This window comes from Doryrhamphus excisus, linkage group LG15, assembly GCF_037039965.1.
Source record: "Doryrhamphus excisus strain RoL-2023G ecotype Guam linkage group LG15, RoL_Dexc_Guam_v1.1, whole genome shotgun sequence".
Lineage (NCBI taxonomy): Eukaryota > Metazoa > Chordata > Actinopteri > Syngnathiformes > Syngnathidae > Doryrhamphus > Doryrhamphus excisus.
In genome coordinates, this window is record NC_136371.1 from 8,934,205 (window position 1) to 8,952,647 (window position 18,443).

At 41.1% G+C, this 18,443-nt stretch overlaps 1 protein-coding gene and 1 long non-coding RNA gene across 3 annotated transcripts in view; one reads left to right on the forward strand and one right to left on the reverse strand.

The window, feature by feature from the left end:
* Positions 1-2,714: 2,714 nt before the first annotated feature.
* On the reverse strand, positions 2,715-6,489 carry LOC144901785 (uncharacterized). Its single transcript, XR_013629894.1, has 3 exons — positions 6,448-6,489; positions 3,117-3,186; positions 2,715-2,998 (listed from the first exon to the last, which is right to left on the reverse strand). It is a non-coding gene; the product is annotated as an uncharacterized LOC144901785 (long non-coding RNA).
* Positions 6,490-7,846: 1,357 nt separating this feature from the next.
* The window catches only part of LOC131104878 (interleukin-1 receptor accessory protein-like 1), a 132,852-nt gene continuing 122,255 nt past the window's right edge, over positions 7,847-18,443 (forward strand). For both annotated transcript variants that reach the window (XM_058052521.2, XM_058052523.2), the window contains exon 1: positions 7,847-8,255. The gene's annotated coding sequence lies outside the window, so the exon portion shown is untranslated. The remainder of the gene's footprint in view (positions 8,256-18,443) is intronic.

Here is an 18,443-nt window from a genome sequence, read left to right on the forward strand (position 1 = left end):
CATTGTACCTCAAGGGCACGTAGTCTCCTTCCAAATATGTTATCGTTTCTTCACTCAGTGCTTCGGTTAGTCACACTAGCCCAAAAGTTAAATGAATGCATGTTTTTCTTTTGTAGTTTTCCCCCCCTTTTTGCATCACTCTCCATTGCATCTGCCTTCACTTCTGTCACTCAGCCTGCCCCCTCCAAACATTGTGTGTGTGTGTGTGTATGGTAAGTGTGTGTGTGTGTGGGGGGGGGGGGTTGTGCCTCTGTGGCAAACGTTTATATGTGAGCTGACATAGTTAGAGGATGTTGAAGGCAGAAACGAGGCCGCCTTGCCACACACTCTTGGAGGAAGGAGTGATGAGAAATCTAGGTCATCGCCACTGATGCATTGCAAAGCGGACTTCAAACAAACCTGGCCTTTAGCGTGATGGCTCTCCGAGAGCTGTGCTACATGCCATCAGAGACCGATTGCCATTTTCCGCCAGCAGCTGCCATGAGGTGATGGATAGAGTCAGTCTTTATTTTCAGAAGAGGAACATCTCTGTCATTTAGGTTGCTCTATATGAAGTAATACTACCTTTTTATGCATAGCGGACCTGAATATAAGCCACACTCACCAAAATTAAAGACAAAACATTTTGTATATACATGGGGATATTTACCCTGAAAGACACATTACAAACCTTGCAATTCAACCTACACTCGGTGTTCCCAGCACTGTTTGTTAGCTCCTGTGAGACACGAGATTTGAGATGATGGAAATGTGGAATACAGATGAAGACGGACTTGCAGGTTTTTCATCAGAGCTGCTGAGGCCCAAGCAGTAGATGTTGTAATTCTACACTTGATCAAACTTACTTAAGATTTGTCAGATCATGTCATGATCATCACATGTGATATTAGCATCCACTTAACTACTCAAATTCACTATTTCCTGAATCTGCACTGTAAGCATCATGGTAACTGTAGTTCTTTTAAGCCATAAATCTGCCGAAAGGTAAGTATGAAAAACGTAGCTGCTTATAGTCTAGAATTTACAGTACTTGCTCTTCAATGAGAAATGTCTTTGCGATGTCTTCCCTGCTATCATAAAACTATGACTTTTACAAGAAAGCTTTATACTTTGTCTAGTCCCTTTTGAAGTCAAGTATAGAATAGCACTAAATAGAATGCAGACCTAATTCTACACATTTTGGACCTCACTACTGATCAACTTGATGAAAGTCATGGTTAACAATAACTTCAGCAAGGGTTGTGACGACATGACGACATTGCGGCGATTTGGATCATAAACAGCAAATAAGCTAGTTCCTTTCAGCCTCATCCTTTGAGGATATAATAGTATCCTTATAATAGTGTATTTCCCTCATTGGCAGTGTTTTCAAAACAAAAAAAAATGTTTTGACATCTTCTGATGTGACAGTACATGGCAAGAACAGTGGCAGAATGTTGATGCATGAATTAAACAAAGGTGACATCAAAAACAAGGCTACAAGACTACGTACACTGAAAAGTAGTTTGTCAAACTTTTCCCCGAACCATACATGAGGAAGATGCGTTCTGTTTTAGCCACGGCATTGCAAGCAACAAAAATAGCACACATTAGAAATGTATGAGCACTAGGTCCAAATTAAGCTGGTCCCCATTAAAAAAAAAAGAAAGAAAGAAAATGCGGCCCTGTAGTTCAGGGGAGAGAGTGTTTTCTGCTCAACCTTGCAGAATAATTTTCAAATAATGTTTCTGCATGCACTCCTTGCCTAAGCTATAATTAATGTAGGCAAAACACAAGTTGCCGCTTCGCTCACTGTGAATACCTTAAGTAGATGAAGGCGCCTGTTTATGCTAAGACAAAGGCCTAGAAACAACTTACTTCCAAGCCTCCTTTATAAGACAAAAGGGAATTTCGAGATACCCTTATGTTCGAAGTTTAAGATGCTACTTTTTTCTCAAGCTCTGAACCCTGTATCTTGTACAATGATGCAGCTAATTTTTGCCAAAATCTACAGTTTCCACGATTCTTTAATTGCAGCTTCAGGAAGTAGTGATGCTAATATCACATTTGATTTTATTTTTGCAGTGATCATGTTTTGATCTGACACATTTTAAGCAAGTCGGATCAACTGCAGAATTACTACAACTTCTGTTTAAGTTAAGTTAAATTGGTCAAAAGGGAGCGAGATTGACAAAGTGTACCAAAGGAATTTTGAGGCTGTTCAACGGTGAAGAAGAGGACGACTTTAGTGATTTTAGTTCCAGGGAGGAGGACAGCAATGATTGAGTTTTCTGGTAGGCTACTGTTTAACTTGTTATGTTGAAAAGAAACATTTATTTAATTAAACGTTAAGTTCTGTGTAACATCTTTATCTGTTGTAATTATTCCAGTCTACCTAGCAGTTGGCGCGCCACTTTAGAAGGTGAACCTTGAGTTTGTTGAGCAGTGAAAGCTAAGCCTGTGTGTTTGAGAACCACAAAGAGTCAACAAGATGCTTGTTTGCTGTCAGCATTTTTACCTGAGTACATGGATGATTTTGCCTTTCTGTATTGCAAATCAATCAAATTCCATTTCCTTATGTATATGAGCAAGATAAATAGATAAATATCCATAGTTCCACATGTTTAATCTAAAGCTGGACCAGCTTTGAATCGACACTTGAATTCTTGTGTTCAGAAGTAACTGAGACTTTCAGGGACTTGACACAGTAGTTGCATTAAGAGCAAATCAAGGCTTACTAGATGAATTACTCTTTGGATGTGTGCCGGGAGTATAATAAAGAAAAACTGCAAACAAGTGTGAGGACTGAGGGCTTAAGGTTTGGAGGCTTTATTCATTAGATAAAGCAGGCTATTGTTTAATAAGAGAAACAGAATCTCTTGTTGGATTGTTGTTGACATATACTGTAAATGTGCCCTTGATCGCTAATGAAATATGTTTGCTGCCCGCAAAGCAGTTGACAAGCACTGCGGATGCCAGAACACAAACAGGTCACGAAGCGCTGTGCCGACTCCTGCAGCTGACATGACACGGTGATTATTGCTGTCAGACAAATCAATGAACTGGATGTCGAAAGCAGTGGGGGCTAAGTATGTTGCATTGCATTGCACCAGAATGAGAAAGAATAAGCTACTCACAGAATGGAACAGAGTTCCAGTTCATGACCGGGATGTTCTCCTTTCTTCAGACATGTCTGCCTTTTGGGATCTGTAAAAAATGATCGGTTAGGCCCTGTTCATAGATGGAAGGTTGCATGTCTAAAAAACGTAAAAAAAAACAAAACAAAACAAAACATGGATTACGTGATTTCAGTCCATTATCAGATTGTGACAAACATCTTGTCTTGTTACACAATTGCCCTCTATGGTCTTAGCGTTATCTGTCCTAATGTGGGAGCAAAGAGGCCTGCAAAGAAAACGACAAGCATCTGCCTTTGGTCTTGGCATGATAGACCTTCCATTGTGCTTCAATTTGTATGCACAAAGAAACCCAAGTATTGGGGAGAAATATAACATAATCCATAAACAGATATTAACAGCTTGCTGTTTCAATTTTCTTACTTTATTGTTAATAAGCTGACATTCCGAGAAATGAGATAATGATGGCATTTTGTTTTTAATTTCCTGTTCCACTTTGTTGACTAACTCGCCTCTCATTTCAAATGTACAATTTTCCCTTGTGTGTTTATCCCGTCAGGTTTGCTGATTATCCAGATATGTCTGACTGGTGTTCCACGAGACACCTGCCTTACTTTGAAGTAGGTTCTCCAGCCCTGGTGCATGCATCCCCATGTGGTTACCTATTTTTCCGACTATGGATTTTTAAAATACATCATTGCTGAGGCGCAGATTTAGAGACTTTTGAATAAGCTTCTAGTAAGCTGCAACTTATGCAAGAGTCATCTTCTGGAAGTAGGACAAAATAAAGCACAGCAGCAGGACTAAAAGTTACTCAATATTATGAAGAAATATTTCTCGATCTTTTTCTCTGCCTTGTCCAAAAGCTCCAAAGTGACTAGTCATGAATTATGCAAAAATCTCTGGGGTGACATCACCTCCGAATGCTCCGCCACAGAGCAGAAGAGCGCTTCGTTTGGGGCGCTCCAATGACTGTGTCAAGTTGCTGTTCAGGCTTGTTCTTGGCTTGCTTGGCAGTCATTTGAGCAAAGCTTTGAAGCTTCCTTCCTAAACATGTGCTTCCCCCACCTGCTAAACTATAATTACTGTAGTTATCGTTTACTCAGTTAGTTTTATCATTGAACTCCAAATTAATTTATTGTACATTTTAAATAGCAAATATCTACACATAGTGACAGGCAGTGCATTGGTGTACCTGGGCCTTCAGTGGGATCTTACCCAGACAGATTTTTTTTGGGTAGACACTGTGAGGGCCACTATCATTAAAATGATAATAAAAAATGTCTGCGGCGGTTGCAAGCCACGGTTAAGTGCAGGCACCATTACCCCTGTGCCACAGTGGAGCTTAGCGTCTGGGCAACTCCAATGCAATAAGTAATTGCTGGGTTTCTACAATACCAATACTGTATTGCTAATAATATGTCCCCATATCATTCATTCATTCATTCATTCATTCATTCATTTTCTACCGCTTTTTCCTCATAATCACCGATACGCTTACATAACTGCGAGTAACTTTGAGTATTAGTAACTAATTGTATAAGTGATATGGGCCAGCACGACTGATTCTGAAGGTCCTGGGTAGATTGCATTGATATGGTAAAACACAGTAGCGCATCGACGACCACTCGCTCACCTCTGTGAATACCCTGCATCGATTCATCCAACCAGCTCCAGAAATGTAGTTTCTCTTCACAACCAACTTGTTACAAATGAACAATGTTCCGCATCATTCCTGCAGTTTTAATCTTCATCGCTCTGTCTTGACACTCTTGACCTCCACCACACTGTATACTGTGCTCCCTTCAGGATCACACCACTTTGCTTCCCAATCAATATTAAAACAGCTTGTCCCCCCCCCTCCAGTGCTTCTAGCCTTGATGCCTTTCCCTCTGGTCTCTTGAACGCAGTACGTATATCAATTTTCGTCAGCTCGTTCCCTTCCCTTTCCTTTCATTGTTTCACAGGTTTAGAGACTGTACTCTCATTGTTATGTCACTCACATGCCTTCCCTGTTTCTGTGCTCTCGCAGTAGCACTCAACACTACTACTTGTAGTAGTAGTAGTATACCAGCGATTCTGTAACTGAACCATACGAAAATGGAGGTACACATTTTACAAGTCAGAAAAAAGAAAAACTCCAATCATCATGAACCACAGAGGTATGTAATGCAAAAGCTTGAACCGTGTTCTAAATCTATTTGTAATGCCATCCACTGTTCCAGTGGAGGGGCAGCACTGCACTGTGCTGTCCCCTTGGAAAGTCCCACAGTGCCAAGCTTTGATTTTTACAGATGTGAAAATTACAGTAACGCAACAGTACACCTGGTGCCAACTAATGAAGTCATGTATCACCTTTCATTGTTAGATTTCCAGTAAATTCTTGCGCACGCTCAATTTTAAAACCACAATGTTGGTGATGTGGTCTCAACTCTTGAGTGGATTGAATAAAATGTCACTGTCGCTTCACTTTTATACAATTTGTCTAGGCTGGCAAAAAGCCCTCCCCGTGACATCCCATTTCCACACTGCATATACTGTAGTTTAAGTGTAACTAACAGCGGACGTAAAGACGAGGCATTTGGCAACGGAGTATATATCGGAGACTATACAATAGATGACAACAGCCAAACACCCCCGTCTGTCTTTTTCGGCAATGAGTGGAGGCGACTCAGACCGGGTGGATCTACTCAGCCATGTTCCCAACAGGCCCCTTCCTCTTGGCCCTAACATTGAGGTGCGATGCACCTGGTTTTGAACACTCCACTTCCATAATTTGACTAAGATGAAAGCAGCGTGCTGCCATTGTTCCAAAGAGGTGTCCAAAAGAGTGGCACAGGGGCCATTTTCAGCCTACAGCTTGTTCCTTCTAAGTCAGGGGTGGGCAAACTACGGCCCGGGGGCCGCATGCGGCCCACCAAGCGTTTGAATCCGGCCCGCCAGTTGCTTTCTAAGTATTTCAACTTTTAACATACTTGTCGGTTTAAAAAAAAAATGTAAAATTCTATTTCGTAATTTGATGTGGTCTGATGTTTAAAGTGCTCCTGAAAAAAGGGACACGAGAAAATACAGCTGATAGTATGACACTTTTACAAATAAATTAGACAACTAATTCAATGCAGAATGTTAGAATAAAATTATAAGCGTAAAATATTGTGTGTGTTAAATATATTTTCCGGCCCCCCCGGACAGTTTTGTTAACTCAACACGGCCCATGAGTCAAAAGGTTTGCCCACCCCTGTTTTAAGTAGACATACTATTGAATATTGCACTTATGTTTACCGAAATATAACACAAAGCTTATATTGCTTAGAGTAGAAAATATACTGACCTCCATTGGATTGGTTTCAGCATCTTGCATACCACATTAAAGACAAATAAACCATGACAGAGTTATGCTCAAAGTTAATATATAAACCAGTGGGTTGAGGCCATCTGCGGACAACAACCTCGACTAGAAGCAAGGACTCAATGCTGTGTTTGTCCACTCCTATGCTCATTAAGGATCCACTATTCAGCACAGGCCCCGTGAATGACAAAGAAAGCTCACAGTGCGCACTTTCACTCAGGGGAGGCGTAGTTCTTTTCCTATTCCTCAAAGCTATCTTTTCATCAGCATTCTGCTCACAGAGACCCAAGTCTTGATGAGCAGCCCACCGAGGGGCAAATCAAAGTAGAGCCCTTTTTATTGCCTGGTTAGCCAACAGGGAGGCCCGCTCACCTGCAAGTCCGTCGTCATCTGTATTCCACATTTCCATTTGGGGAGAAAGCAGAGCTCATCGCTGTCATTCATCAACTTTAGTGATTCAGGTTTTGTCTCTTGCAGCCTGTAATTGAGCCATTGGTGGCTCGCAAACAATGAACAGACTGAAATCCTTAATCCTAAAATCGGTGTCTCCAACTTTCAGCACTATTAGAGCTACTTTAACAAACAGAAAGGAGAGGGGACCTATTTGTGTTATATTTATAGGAGTGTCAACATTTAAATTGTACATTATTCTTGAAACAGATTTTCCTTCAAACAGTGGGGTCATTGTCTATGCTATTTTGTGGTAATTTCTCATTAAATTAAAAGGCATTATGTTTGAATTAAGTCATAAATACCAAAGCGACCTTGATGCTGAAACATATTTTGTCCCCACAGTCATATTGTACTTTTACCTGCCAATGAGTAAATGGGTCATACTTCAGGTGTGAAGTTTGTTTGAATAGCGTAGGGCTGCATGTGAATGCATAAAGAAAAAATATATAAATGTTCCAAATTTCAGGCAAGCATAATCCTCGTGCCGCTTGCGTGAACTAGTATGTATTGATAATCAATGATTAGCTACACAGTGTACAAGTGGTTAGCATGTCAGTACTTGGGAGGGAGGATAAGCATAGAAATTAATAATGATGTAATATTTATATTACGGTCCATTACAAAGTTTGTGAGAGATATTTTGTTAACACTAGAATTTCTAACATTGTATATCTAGTTATTGTTTCATATTTGTATTAATCAAATGAAAAGTGAGATATTTTCTTACAGGTAGGAGATGAGACAGAGTATTGGCATATTTAATCCCATTTGAATGTTATTTTTCGTGCCATCATTTTACTGGCACGTGGTCAATTTGCAAACTGCTTTTATTTTGAAGGCAGGCCCGGTGGATTTCATCCTTTGCAATTGAAACGTCTTGCTTGGACTCTGGGAGAGAGAGACAGAGAGAGAGAGAGAGGGGGAGAGAGAGAGAGAGCAGGGCAGCGCATCCTTCCTTGGCGCCCATCATCTCTTCAGGACATCCACGCTCATGTGGTCCTGAGCTAAAAGACACGACCGATTTCACGGAATGATCACGTCGCTTACCACCTCCCGTATTGATTTCATCGGTGGTTTTATTGATCCAGCTGAGTCTCGAGCATGATTTCTTCCCTTGCCGCGTTTGGAAGTGACTGGCTGCAGGTGTACCAGGGTGGTGTTGGCAGTATGTAATTTGGGGAGCGACGTTCAAGTGCACTACTTTTGGGAGCGTGTATTCTTTGCTCTTTAAAAAAACGGTCTCTGTTCTTAGTAGCCCAGGACAGCCTCTCATTCACCGCAATGACTCTTTGAATTGACAGCACGGTGATCTTAACCATTTGGAAACTGTTGTGCAGGTAAGTTCATCACTGTGTTCTCACGCCACAAACAAAGTTGATATGTGGGTTTAATTTGGCAGATTAGAAGCACTGCATATTGTGGCACGTTCTGTCAGACAGAATCAAGCTCCGCCAATATGCGGCATTTGGAGCAAACCCCCGGTTTGTATCGGCCGTTACGCACAAGCCTGGCTTGTTTTTTTGTGTCTAATACACGAAGACAGTTCGTGACTCCAACATGGCCAGAAGCTCTCTTCCCCCCTTTTCTTCTAAACCTCAGTGAATGAACATTAATTGTATTCAGTCCCCGGGCATAAATCTTTTTGACGCGAATTGTTTATAACGTTTGCGTTTGTTTGGACGTCTCCGGTGCGTCACGCATGTGTCAGAGTGGTTGCGTATGTATTTGCGCACAAGCAAATATTAAACGGAGGAGAGATACGCGAACAACCTGGGCGCTTGACGTTATTTTTGCTGAGTGACTGTTTGGCGGCTCACCTCTCTCCCGTCTGGACACCCCCCACCCCCACCACCACCCCCCACCCCATCCGCGGCTTCCCTCGTTTGTGTTTGTTTGAATGAATGCTGGTTGATTTATGCTTCTACTCACGGTTTATGCTTGTACTCTGCTCAGAGATGTTGGAACACTGTTCTGAGACGGACATAGAAAGATCTGGATTGAGATGGTGACTGCTGCTGTAGAATGTAATGGAAGTACTGAAGGCGGACTGCAGGGCTTCATGCAATTATAGCCAGAAAGTGAGTCCATTGTGCATTTGGCCTTACATGGGCTGCATAAAGTTGACCTGACTGGACAGATATGGCCTACCGGCCTTGGGTTTGACACCTGTGCACTGCAGGAATATGAATCATTATAAGAACTGATTGGTGCAAAAGAACATGACAGTGCTGACTGAAGTGAACCAAGATTGTGGGAGAGGTCCCCTCAGATCTAGCATCAGTGACTTTTGACCTTTTAAATAAAAAAACACTCAAAATCTTGTAAGTCGGTGCAAAGAGATGACCAACAGTTCATTCCTGTCATGCACATCAAATGTAACCTTTTGAGCTCTTATTCCTACCACAACATTCTACAAGACCACAATTATACATTCAATGATAGTAAATGCTAGTAGCTAAACAATAGGCTTTTATTGTTATTGCAGGGTTTGATACAATAAAATTGTCCAAGGTGATTTACTGATGGCATTTGGAATGCACAGATATACTGTGATGGCATCCTGAGGACCATCCTTTTCCATTCATCCCAGACCATCATCTCATATTTCAGCATGATAATGCATGCACCACGTTGCAAGGATCTGTATACAATTCCCGGAAGATGAAAACATCTCAGTCCCTGCATGGCCATCATGTTCACTTGCCATCCACTGAGCATGTTTAGGATGCTGGAGATCCTCGGTTTCCATGCATAGTGTGGTATGCGTACCCCCAGGGGTGCACTAATTGTACAAGTGGGCGCTTGAATAAAAATTAAACACAATTCACACTTAACACTCACAATTATGTGCCAGAACACTTCATATTACAAGGAAAACGGAGCAGAAAGGACACAGGGCACAAAGTTGTTCATTGTTCTGTATGCATCATGTGAAAAAATACTTTAAGTATGTTTGATGATATTATGCATTATGAGTGTTTGAGACTTCATTTATATTGTAAGTGGGGATTCCCCCCAAAATGAGACTTTGTCGTTGGTTGTATGTTTGTAGTTAAGATATCATTCCATTCCATGACTCTGCTGCAGACTTTGCATTTAGTTCCTTCTTGGCAATTGTCATTATCACTGGGCTTCCAACATTCAGGGTCAAGATTTGCCACAGGGACAGAAGCACATGAATTAATAGGTTAGTGTCAGTGGCCACTTATCGGAGGCCCAACAGCCACATATTGAGCTGGGTCGAGTGCTCTCACTCAGAAATTGATTTAGATGGAGATTATGTCATCCAGCATCTACGCTGTATAGCAATTGTTTTTACTCCCTACTGGCAGGGTTTTTGTCCCATGATACCTGATGAATTACTTTACAATTTTAAAGGGGACCTATTATGCTTATTTTTAGCCTTTGTATTGAGATCCTATAGAGCTACACACACTAACCTGCACAGAAAACGTTCAAGATCTTCCGGAATCTGCACTTATTTCAGCTGTATTTCCTTGGATTTGTGCTTCCTGCCAAAATTGTCTGTTTTAATTTATTCCACCTATGGCCCGCCTCCGGCATGCCCACTCCGCTGTGATTGGTCACACACAGTACTTTCAGACTACTGCGAACAACACTTTCTAATTTAGTGGGTATTGAAAAGTGTTTAGGAGCTACTGGCAGCTCATGACCTACTGGTTGGAGACCACTGACTTACCGTGTATCGTGGAGGAACACTCATTGTCGCACATACTTTGTCAGAAGCACCACTGGTACTGTGGAGCTCAGAAGCTGGCGGTGAGGGTGCTGCAGACAATCTTGGCACAACATCTGTAGTGGAAATGTGGTCATTGCACATCATTACTACTGTGTTCTGGACAGTGAGCTCTGTGGTTCCCTCCACCTCTGTGGACGCACAGTGTGTCTGACATTAATGTACCTTTCCCGGTAAGAGCGTGCTGCTTCTGGCTTGAGCAACAGTTTGGTGGATATTTCACGTTCATGTGCACAAAAATAGTACCGAGTGAAATGCCGTTGACAGATGAAAACATTTTTCTTTTGCTGGGAATCACCAACTATAATAACTTCTGCCTGAGCTTGTTTCGTAAACAAAAAAGCAGAGCTTGGGAGAGGGCAGAGAGTGTATCACGCCTACAGCCATGCCCACATAAGGAAACCCACTCTTCTGTGACATCACAAAAGAACAGTTTTGCAACACCCTCTGAAACCGAGCGTTTTGAGATACCCCAAACCGCTTTCAGGGCTAACATCCAAATGTGCAAACCTCATTATCTGAAACTTTGACATGGTTTAACACGAGAATGCAACGTTCTAACTGCATTTATAGGTCATAAAAGTGAAAAAAGCATAGCAGGTCCCCTTTAAGGACATGCTCACCCACTTAAATTAGACTTTAATTGAGTGCACACAGGCATTGGGAACATACTATGACTATTTGTCACAAGTTCCAATTAGCTTTTACAGCATCCTTTATGTGTGTGCGGTAATGTTATGATTACGAGCTGATCAACTGTTCTGTGAGGGGGGATTTACCCGCTTGAATGCGTGCCTCCTTGGTGTTGATGATGTCAGGCATCATGCACCATCGCACGGTGGCAGCACTCTCTGAGGCCCAAGCATCTGAAGTCATCTGTCTTGATTGATAATTTTAATTTTCAAGGAGCTGTCACAGGCGCCTGCTGGCCTTGGCTTCGCGATGAAAAGGTAGCAAGTCAAAGGCTTTCAAATGAAAGAGTTCATTAATGGGGTGGGAAATAAGGGCTGTCTCTCGATGCGGTACAAGCCGTGTGAGGAGTGATTGGAGTAATTGATAAGGATTTGTAAGGGGGACTTCTGCAAAGGGTGCACCTCCATCATGGCTGTTAACTTATATTAATATGACTTTAGGGGGAATGGAACTGTTGGGAGGTGATCTAGCTTGTGTGTAAACACAACAAATGCTGTCCTCCCATCCCTGCTTGCCACCGCTGATGGGAGATATTGACCGCCTTGCAATGTGAATGTGAGAAGCGATGGACAACATACATAATATTGGGTCCAGGCTCAGTTAAATCTTTTGAAAATCCAATTCCAGTGAAGATGGAATCCCCCCATCGTCGCCTCCACACACACCTTGCGCTGACGTAAATCACAATCACTTGGCATTGATCTAACTCAGGGCTATTTATTTTTGTTGCAACTGTCATGCCATGAATTGACAAGTATGGTAGATCACATAGATTACGATGTGACTGGACATACAAAGAAGAGGCACCACTGCCCTGTATGAATGCCTATGTTTCAATCTGTCAGTCCAACTCTGGGGCAGAGGTCCAAGTGTTTTTTGTTATCTCCACCAATGAGATATTTATTTCTGTTTTTGATGCATTTTTTAATTGATGCCTCGACAAGGCCTGTTAAGAGAAAACGTCTGTGAGAAGGGAAGACAGGATTATGAATTGAAAGACTTTGCTTTTTTCAGTTCTGCCTGGTGCAATAGCATTTTGATCTTTTTATGTCTTCCGGTCATTAACTTCGTTTTACCCATGTGAGACAATTATAGCAAAATTGAGAGGCAATTTAATGAAGATGATTTTATCTTGATGAAGATAAAATCTAATATGAAATCATGAGAGATCCGAATGTCTTATCCTATCAACACCACCTGAATTATATGCACTTGTAATGCAAGCTGTAGCTGTCATGACCAGTGACTCAAAGTTTGAACCATTTTTTGGAGGATTACAGACTGCTCATTAAGGGGAAACTGAAAAAAAAAACCTTTGTTGTAAAAGTATTTTCACCTTCTGTTGCGCTTGGATATATAAATCTTACATATTGGCAGTCAAACGTAAAAATGTCTTTATAGCATTTGACTTGAAATCTAGCTCTAGCTTGCACTTTTGTTAAGTGTTTCAATAAAGTTTGAAGAAAAAAAAAAAAGGCTTTTGCTCTCCTTAGAATGATGGCATCAACAACCACCTTGCAGCTCATGCAAGCCCCCGCCCCTTCGTGCTGAGTTAGAATATGGCATTTCTCTGTGTTTTATTGTCCGATTGGCGGAATGATGATGTCATACATTAAAAGTCACTAGACGGCCTGTTGAATGTCATGGTGTAGAAGAAATGTACCCGCAAACATTGTTTTAGGTCTCCAACCAACGGTAATTTTTTCAGTCAATTAGTTTGAATCTTGTTGTTTTGATTAATCGAGCAATCGGTTAGGCTTAAGACGGACCAAATCAATATGAACCAAACACACACAGTGGTTTGATCCACAACACAGAAAAGATCACTTTTATTCCAAAGTCAACGCTGATGTTTGAATATCTTGTTTTGTCTGAAAAACAACTGGCCCATGGTGTACACTGCCTCCTGACCGAAGTCAGCTGGGATAGGCTCCAGCATACTCCCATGACCATAGTGAGGAGAAGCGGCATATACTAAGATGGATGGATAAAGATGAAAGGTCTGCTTTCAAGAGTGACTAAGGAAATTAAAAAATAATAAATGATCAATCGAATACCAGAATACACACAAAGAACACTGTATTGTATGATTTCTCATAGCTGAAAAAAAGGACTTGTCAATAAGCCACTGTGTAAACACCGATCTTGTCATCTTGTCTTGAAATTTTCACCTTCTACCTGCTGAAATGGTTTTGTAAAGGTGGGATCAATGACTCTGACCTGCAGTGGTTTTCATCTCCAGGGGAAGCTGGAAATTGATGCATCTCGTAAGGACCTCTGAGCCTTGAAAGATTAGCTTGATTTGCTTTGGATGCTTTCAGAGAAAATGTCAAAATAAGCGATATTTCCCTCTCATTTCCCCCTTTGCTGTTCATGGGATCCAAACTCTGTGACTCATAAAAGCTTTGCTGTGACATCTCTTACTTTGCCGTTAAACCATGGCACATAACTGTATAAGACAGTGGATACCACAGGCTACAAACACACAGGCAACATTCTCAACATTGGAAAATACAAATGTAATGTTATCTTTTGTGCGTACAGTATATACAGCAGGGATCTTTACTGATCTATCACCAGTAAAGACCTAGTCTATAAGAAGTCACAGATCACTGCTTGAGTGAAATGTGTGAGTGCACGCAATAATGACCTTTTTACACCATTTATCTTGGTTTACTTGATTTTATAGACAAAGCAAAGAACACTTCATTGGTTGTGCTTCATGTTTGATTACAATGATCAGTTGACCAATTTAATATAGAGGCGTACATATATGTATTTCTATTTGCCTTAATTATTATGCAGATGTCAGTGAGTAATTGACTGTTATTTTTAATTGTACGTCTTCGGGGGACTTAAGACATTTGAGTGTAAATGCATTTCTCGATTTTCATGACTGAATTCACCCAGCGATGATATTTACAGCCAAATGCAGCAATTACAGCTTTGAGTAACAGCGGTAATCATGTTAAGCAACTCAGGTGTCCTTCACGTGGCATCTGAGGGGCTTTAGTGGTGCGTTTCCCAGCCATAGTTGAAAGCAGACCCGCGGAGGTGGATCTCAACAGGGTTCTTGATTTATGGGCCAGGGGACACGGCCCTCCTTGTCCCACCAATATTCAATCCCAGCTGCTCAGTAAAGAGATGCTGATGGTCTGTTGCTGTGTTTGCATTGTGCTGTTAAGCTCTCAGCGGTAACCAACACGCCTGCTTACCATCGTAGTACCATGGCGGTATTTGAATATTTATAATATAACAGTTTAAAAAGTTCCCTTTATGTTAATTGGTCCAACCTCCTACTGTTAATGGTTCGGTGCCTTTTCATGCTGGCAAATTGGTTAGTGTTTTTCATAAAGGCACTTAAGCCACGTTTTGACCTTAAGAACAAGGGACCTTTACATCATGGTGACATGCTTTCATATTGAAATTGTTTGTATTTGCATGTGAATAATAGCTGTGCCATTTGCAATTAATTCACTTATTTGAAACCTTTCATGAGATGAAAATGCAACTTCAATGTCCTGTGAACAAACACGACCCCCTTAACCCAAAATGAGTTGAGTTTTAATTAGATTTTATGTGTATGTCATCGCATTGTTAAATTTTAACTTGGGGAAACTGCTCTGTACTGAATATTCCACAGGTGCTGTGCATGCATCTCCTAGGAAAGGTCATAAACAGGTTTTCCATGTTCCTAACTAGGATTCCTACTCTGTGGAAATATCGCGGTTTTACCTGCGATAAATGAGGGATTACTGTATACCATATATTCCAACATATGTACAGAATATGGTGGAAGAACATTTAATTTCTTGTGATACAATGCTGGCATAGAAAGATACATTATTTGGAGTAAATTCTTTTCAGGGCAATTAAGTGAAACTGCATAATTTCCCTTGGCAGATTTGGTAATCTCTCAATGGACGCTAATGTTCCACGACACAGTGGTTGGGAATCACTGCCCTAGAAACCACAATGCTGCCCCTCATGGTTGGATTTCACAAGTCTTTCCCCAACTCTCCCATTAATCCTTCCACCTACTCTCTCTCACCTCCTCCCCAAAGCAATGCCTGCAGAATTTCCTTCAACCCTATAAACCCCATTCTAGAATAGCCAAGAGAAAACTCCCTTCATTTATTGGGGTCCTTATTTCCTTGAGGCCCGAGCAGAATAAAGGATGCTGTTAGCAGGCAGCACAGGGAATTGTGCCTCTCCGTCCAAAATATGTTTGAACCTAGATTCTTGTCAGCCCGCCTCGTGGCTAATGGCAACCAAGACCAAAGATATACATTTTATGCGTTTATACAGTTTATGCGTTTGATGATGGTCTGCCAAAACTCATTAAAGGGCATTCTCAGGTCACATATCCCTCCTTTTCTGAGGACAAACACAAAGCTAAAAACATTTTTACTCGTTATTATGTGTCCAACTTTACCAGGACCTTCTGTTTTATGTATATTTTGAAAATGACAAAATAAATCTTGGCTTTGGTTTTCATCCTGGCTATTGGAATAAAATGACAGAAAAACCCAACAGGAATATCATAGTTTTATTTTGTGGCTGTGGTTTTGAACACTGACTGAACACAGCAAAAAAAATAAGCAAGTTTTGAGTACACCTCAACTTTTAAGTTCAACTCCCATGACGCAGCACAGTTTGGAATTATAAAACTTGATCTTTCAGGGTTGCCAGTGCGAGGTGCGCAGGCAGGAAGGATGATGGCTATATCAGCTCCGTAAATAATGCGTTCTGATAGCCGAACATTGCATGTAATGCAATTAGAAGAGGGAGAAAGTCAGTGTTTTTCAAGTCAAATAAGACTCATGTCTTTGATCTCAAGTCTCAAGCAAAGGCTTACAAGTCCAAGTTATGTCTCAAGTCAAGTCAAGACAGGTTGAGTCAAGTCTGAAGCCGTAGAGTTCTTAGAATTCTTAAGCACTGTTGGGGAAACATTTTAACGTCAAAGTCCAAGTTGAATTGAAATGTGTAATGATTTTGTCAAATCCAAAGTCATCAAAATTATGACTCAAGTCTGACTGGATACAAAGTCGCGTGACTCGAGTCCACACCTCTGATTGGATTTAACAGAGATGAACATTGTCATAAACAGTATATAGAAAACAATGGAAGACACAAAACATGTGGCTGTATATTACAATTATTTTCTTTATTGATTCCAAAATACACACCATTTGTATTCTTGCTATTTCAATTCCGTGTCAACAAACACTGCACTACCCTTTCCAATTCTGTGTTGACAAACACTACCGTACCCCGTCCAAGCGAACTGTACTGCGCACTGGAAGCAAGGCTGAATAGAGCTGACTTGTTTGTCTCACGGTTGCTTTTTCGAGACTTTAGTTACAGTCAACAAAAGACTCTTCGCACTCCCTTGTGCCCCATTTGCATGTCAGTAACCTGGAGGCGTGTTGTTTCAGGGTTTATTAGATAATCTCAAGTAGAATAATTCAGCATTGAGAGCAGATTTATAATGGTGTGTCTGCGTCACCCAAGGACGTTGGAGATGTGTGTGCTTTGCAGGTTTCTATACTTCCAATACAGGTTCTGGGTGGAGATTTTTTGATGTGTGGAAACTTGCAGCTCTTATTGGTGCACACAATCCACTGATTGTATGCTACTGCATACCGAGACAGAGACAAAAGGGCTCACTTCGTTCATGCCGTTGCTCTATGGAACAGCTGCACCAAGGTTCTGAAACCAATGCAGTGAACTGTCTTCCAAGAAAACTTGGCACATTAATCTTGCAAGAACTTTTGACACATGTCAGAATTAACCCTGGGCAGTTTGGCTTAGTCAGTGTTTGTGTTGAGGACAAGACCGGATGAACAAAAGGCAGAAGGGCGACCATGTGTGAGTGACAGGGATGTCTGTCACCTGTCCGCGGTGGGGGTTGATTCTCAGTCGGCACTGGGCACACAGAAGGACCAGATACAAACGATGAGATTCAAACCCTTTGATGTGACAGCGAATATAGCTAGAGCTGTACAATCCTCATCTCATTAAACATCTGGGGAGTGCTCATAAAGCCTCAGTTGCTGATTGTGGAAATTGTTTTGGGCGGGTGTGAGAGGGCTTCCTTGGGGTTGACTTTGAGAGTCAGCAGGGCACCATTGCTCCTGCCCAGCCCTCCTCAAAAGTAATTGACTTTTGGATGAGTGTGGAGGAAACGGCGTGAGTGAGAGCTCAAGGTGGACAAAAACAATTTGAGTATGAGAGACGAGTGAGTGTTTTTTTTTGTTCCTCTGAATGATGGAACTAAAACATGTTCAGCAGGATGACCTTTCATTTGAAATATAGGTTACTTTGGGAGGGATCATTTCTGCAAGAGATAAATACACGATTGTACTTTTGACTGTGAACTATCTCTGCATGCTTCACAAATCCCTTGTGTATCTGGAGTTAATGAGAATGTTCCAAGAAGTAGGCAGATAGTGGGATAAGTACACTGAGACGTGTTCCATGATAACTGATAACAAAGTGAGTTTAACCTTGATAAGAACTGGGGTATCTCGGGCATCATCTTCAGCGTACTATCTATCAAGGGGTCTTATTAACGACAATGGACCTATTGTAGTTTACCATTAACTTTGTTTTTTTTTTTTTTGCTCTTAAAAGGTAAATGTGAGGCCAATATAAACACAACCAAACGCAACCTGACTAAAGTTGTGATGAGGGGCTGTGGAAAGAAATACACATTCCAACATTTTAGGCCAAAATATTCAGTCACACATTTGTACTTTGGTACGTGACAAAAAATAATAAAATCAATAAAATGATAATATAAAAATATATATTAGGTAAGCAGGAAATGAACAAATGTAACAGTTACTGATTGTAAAAGTACCAGATGGAGGGGTAGGATTTAATAAGCTTTGCTTCTTCCTACTCCTTTTGGACATGTGGAAGTGTGAACTAATTATGTGATGCACTCAATTGTAAACTGATGCATGTTCTAATGAAATAAAACCATTACATTTGTCCTACAATTTTTCATAGTATCAATGACTACTTCAGAGTTTTTAATACAGCTTGCTTTAACCTCATATCTGTATAT